Source organism: Cucurbita moschata, unplaced genomic scaffold (assembly GCF_002738365.1).
Source record: "Cucurbita moschata cultivar Rifu unplaced genomic scaffold, Cmos_1.0 Cmo_Scf00020, whole genome shotgun sequence".
In the NCBI taxonomy this organism is placed as follows: domain Eukaryota; kingdom Viridiplantae; phylum Streptophyta; class Magnoliopsida; order Cucurbitales; family Cucurbitaceae; genus Cucurbita; species Cucurbita moschata.
The window spans coordinates 3,796,195-3,801,470 of NW_019268536.1; the positions used below are offsets into that span (position 1 = coordinate 3,796,195).

General features: G+C 42.7%; 1 long non-coding RNA gene across 1 annotated transcript; it reads right to left on the minus strand.

Annotated features, from left to right (window-relative positions):
• Positions 1-1,392: 1,392 nt before the first annotated feature.
• Positions 1,393-1,721, minus strand: LOC111457619. The gene is made up of 2 exons (XR_002712975.1): positions 1,639-1,721; positions 1,393-1,534 (listed from the first exon to the last, which is right to left on the minus strand). It is a non-coding gene; the product is annotated as an uncharacterized LOC111457619 (long non-coding RNA).
• Positions 1,722-5,276: the final 3,555 nt, after the last annotated feature.

A 5,276-nucleotide genomic window follows, 5' to 3' on the forward strand; every position in this document is an offset into this window, starting at 1 on the left:
TCAGCTACTAAGTCATCCTACGTGGCTCCACATCCCCCGCTCAGGGACGGGTTTCTACGACCCAGGAGTCCTATTCAGAAGACCCCTTAGCTAACACAACTAGGTCTGGGCACCTATCACACTTCCCTATCCGAATCTGCCAAGCTCAACGATCTCCGTACCGGAGTCTGACACTATCCACACTGCTCAACTCTAGCGGGCTACCTACAGTTACCGTGGTGACTTACTATTCTTTCTAGGGAGGAACTTGGTGGCTTAGACTTGGATTCATGCATCACTAGGATTCTCGTGCAAGGTCTCACAAACCTATCAACTTTGGAATTATGGGCTCTGGATCTGTCGGTAATCGTTTCGTGGGTCTAAATGCACGATCTTCTAGAGGTCCCTTAATCTAAGGTCTCGTCTAGCCTACTTAGTGACAAGCACCCTAATTTAAGCTCATAATTTCTTCCTACTCATCAAGAAAGATAACGCAAGCAATCATCATGTATAGGAGTTAACACGCAGCAGTTCATGCAATATTAACAAACATGCTCAACGGGAAGATAACGTCCATCTTCACCCAGAGCGCAGATTTCACAAGTTTCTCATCCTCCTCATGCATACATACATTATTAGAATCTCAATCTAAACAAATTACATAATCATTCATATCTAGAAGTCATAGATTTCCTTATTTATTTTATTTTCATGGTTCTCATACTAATATGCTAGGTTCGGCTAGCTAAGTTTATGGGTATGATAGCATGCATGCTTATTCCAAGTAGTTTCTACAAGTACTGCTCATGGGAATTCAAATGGCTACTTACTTGGTTGACGAATGCCTTCCCAAGCTTGAATTATTTGTCGGAAAGGTTCCAAGGAATTTCCTTGATAGGTCCTAATTCACATGAAAATAGGATCAGAATTGAAATCGGGGCGAAAAACAAGCGAACGGAGGGAAAAACGGTGACTCACGCGCGTCACACGCGCTCTGGAGGGTTTCTACGTGCAACTCCTACACGCAGGTGTCCACGCACGATTTCCCAAGCAGTCGCGGGTTGGAGTGGTTCATGAGCGGAGTGGTTCGCCGGTCCCGGGTCACGTGCGGTTTAGGATCAGGTCGACCCAGATCCGCGTGCCTATCGCGTGTCCGTTATCGGGTGAGGACGCGCCTCACTAGTCGGTGACCACCCCATGTCGATCACCGGTTTTGCCACGCTCCTCCTTACACTGGTCGATGCGTGGCGGCGTCTCTTCCCTCTCTCCTGCGTGTTTAAATCTTTCCAGATGTTAGCCTCTTTCGCGTCTATTTTCTTCTGATTTTTTTATCTTCCAATCCATAATCCAATAAGATAAATTTTCTTCACAAACCTTATAGATCTCATATTCTACTTCTACCATATATTTTTCCTTTATTTTTTCCTTGAGCACAGGATGAGTTAAGGCCATCCAAAGATACAAAAAAACTCACATTTTCTGTTTTCGATCGGTTTATCCGAGCTCTGACTAACTCCGATTTTCGTTTGATTTTCGTCCAAGAACTTCAAGAAACCTGTGTGAATCTTATTTTAGTTACATACCTCAAAAACTCCAGATCTAACGCTCAAGAAACTCCTCAGATCTAGATAAAATCGAAACAAGAAGTTCGGACCTTACTTTGTCCGTTCTCGAATTTTCTTGTCGGAATGAGTGAATCCACCACCCAAACTCTTTTTCCAGCACCGAGAGAAGTATTGCTTTAAAGTTTCTTGTCTTGGATTCAATCTCCAACGGCGGTTTTTCTTCCCTGCTCTTCCTCTCACCCAAACCCTTTCTCCTTTCTCCTTTCTCCTTTCTCCTTTCTCCTTTCTCCTTTCTCTCTCTCTCTCTCTCTTTTTTCCCTTTTCTTTCTCTTTCTTGTTAGAGCCCAAACAACTAGACCCTTTAGGTGAGAGTAGGTAAAATATGTTGTTATTTTTTATTTATTTATCTAAAAATTTGGGTATTATAATTCTACCCACCTTATGAATTTTTGTCCTCGAAAGTTTATCCTCCCCAGAAGAGTTCGGTGTAAAAACTCCTCGTGTCATCCTCACATTCCTAGGTGGCTTCGTTGTCCTTATGGTTTTTCCATAAGATCTTGGCTAATGGAATCTCCCTTTTCGTGGTTTCCTCACGTGTCATTATCCCTACAGATTTTTCTTCATACGTTAGATCCTCCTGAAGGGGAAGTGTCTCGTGATCGATGATGTGAGTGGGATCCGGAGTGTACTTTCTCAACATCGATACATGGAGTACGTTGTGCACTGCGACGAGTGTGGGTGGTAATGCTAGTCTGTATGCCCTAGGCCCTACCCTTTTTAGGATTTCAAAGGGGCCCATGAATCTCGGGCTCAGCTTGCCCTTCTTCTCATGGGAGTTATTTTCAGGAAGACGTGATCACCCGTTGCAAACTCGAAGTTTTTCCTACGAGACGCATAACTCTTTGGCCAACGTTCTGTAGAGAGTATCTTCGATATGATTTTCTGTACTGCTGTGTTGGTAGTCTGTACCAACTTCGGCCCCAACAACTGTTTCTTGCCTTCCTCCTCCCAGAATATAAGGGTTCTGCACCTCCGCCCATATAGAGCTTCGAATGGTGCCATTTGAATAGTTTCCTGATAACTATGGTTGTAGGCAAATTCCATGAGGGTTAGGTGCTCATCCCAACAACCTACAAAGTCAATATCACACGCTCTCAACATACCCTCTAGGGTTGGATTAAGTCTCTCGGTTTGCCCATCTGTCTAAGGAAGGAATGTTGTACACCACTAGTTAACCTGATCCATCAAGCACCTTAAGTACAGGCGAAGTGACCAACCTCTTTCTCAGTTCCAAAAAACTTTGTTCACACTCTGGTGTCCAGGTAAACGGTTTCCCCTTCTTAGTTAACTGTGTCAAAGTTACTGAGATTTTAGAGAAATCTTGTACAAACCTTCTATAATAGCCTGCTAGGCCTAGAGAACTCCTCACTTTAGCGACTGTAGTTGGTTTAGGCCATTTCAAAATTGCTTCGATCTTAGCAGGATCCATAGTTACCCCTTGACTGGATACCACATGTCCAAGAAAGGTCACTTCCTGCAGCCAAAATTCGCACTTCGAGAATTTGGCATAGAACTTATGGGTTCTCAGTAGAGTTAAAACTCTCCTCAGGCGTTTCTCGTGCTCCATCTCAGACTTGGAATACACCAAGATGTCGTCAATGAACACAATCATGAAGGTGTTTAGGAACTCCTTAAACACTCTGTTCGTCAATTCCATAAACACTGCATGAGCGTTAATTGAACCAGAAGACCTGACTATGAACTCATAATGTCCATAGCGGCTTCTAAAGGTTGTTCTAGGTATGTCTTTTTCTCTGGTTTTCATCTGGTAATATCCTGACCTTGTAAGGAATTCTTTACTACTTCTCCAAAATAGCCTCGTAGTTGCATCTCATTTAGCCAACTTTCTTCTTAGCGAGATCCCCTGTTACGTGACTCGCTTAAGTACTAATATTCATCTGGGCTAAGTACGGGCTCTTTTGGGAGTAAGGATCCTTACATGAGTTCTCTACATTCACCTAGGTTTGCCCCTGTAGTATCTTTTATGACTAAGCTAGTCATATTTTCTCTTGTAGTGATATCTGATCACTGGCTTTTTCGAGCACGTGAACCTTTCAAGTTCTCGTATAGGATACTAGAGAACTCTCTGATAACTCTTGTTTGGTAGCTAGCCTCCCTCGAGCTTCGAGGATGCTACATCTAGTGTCTTCTCTGAGACATATCATGTCTCTGCTAGTCTTACTTGTTTACAATTCACCATCTCACTATCCTTAAGGTAGTTTCTAAAATCACGTTGTTTGGTTCTACCTCTACTTGAGAATGCTTCACAAGTCTCACATTACACTTGTGTATGAAACTGGAGTTCTACTCTTTGTAATCCGGATAACCTACACAAGGGTTGGTTCTTACTAATGCCCATCTGGACTTTCTTCCTTCAGACGATAAAGGCATGGCCATAGCTTGACCTCTTTTCTTGCTGTTCTCAACCCTAAGGTTCGCTGGACTACCTTGACAGTTCCACGTCCTTCCCCTTGTGAGCATACATGCCCTGACCAAAGGATAGGTTAGAACACAATTTTATAGTCCTGATAACCACGTGCTGCCTTTGGACTTGGTCCTCTCCACCAAGGTCCAAAGCGACTGTCATCCATTAGGTGATCCTTTAGTAGGAATATCCTACACCCCTTGACTCATCAGTGGCATAAAAGCGCACATTTCACTTATGGAAGTCCATAAACCTGAACTTATCTCATGAAGACTCCAACCAACCTTGAAGCCATGGCCTCCATAGCTTCACTCTCTCTGTTGGTGAATCTTATTTCTCAACTTCAACCATAACCAAAATCACTCATGAAAATGGTTTGCTTGAGGGATTCTTAATTCCTATAGTGGCCGCCCTTACTTGTAAAAACAATATTGTCTGGGTCTACTATGTGATTTGCACCAAGACAACTCTATACTGTCTAGGCCTACTACGTGATCTCCACGGAGGCATGCTTGACATCTAGAATTATGGTCGTGGGAGGCTTGGTCATAGGTATATCATCTCGTACTGAACCTTAAAAAGTCTCATGTACATTTCTATGGGTTGGATGTCACGCAGTCTGCGGAGTCACCTTTTCTGTCTTCGTAAGGCCAGTAAACTAAAACATGACCCCTCTCAGCCTCCTCACAATAACTCAAATCTAGCATCAACATATAGAGGGAATGTTCACTTTTAACACCCTAAGGTGTTAACCCAAAACATACATCAAGTTCTTAATGGCGTTACATCATATCATAACCTATTAAACAAGGTTAGACAGCGTACCTGGTCGCGGCGAGACATGTGGTCGAGTTGAGTCACAAAGGTGTACGACTCTCTATCCTAGGAAGAAGTCTACAGAATAAAAAATCGACTGCTCTAATACCAATCTGTCACGACCCGATTTTTTAGGCTTCAAAAAACCGAATTGTGACTAAAAAGACGAAATCGAAAACAAACAAAAAGAAAATAAAAGAAAAGAAAAGTAGAGTAAAAGATAAAAATACCCTTTAATAAAAACAAAATAGAGAAAAGATTTGTTTCAAATTATTACAAAAAGAATTACAAATATAAAATGAAATACAAAAGACCCTCAAGACCGACAAGGGACAGACGCTTCGGAACAACACCCCTCTGTTATGGTGTATCTCTCGAACACCTCCCCGTATCGACTGGTACCTGGAAAAAAAAAGGGGGGGGGGGGGGGG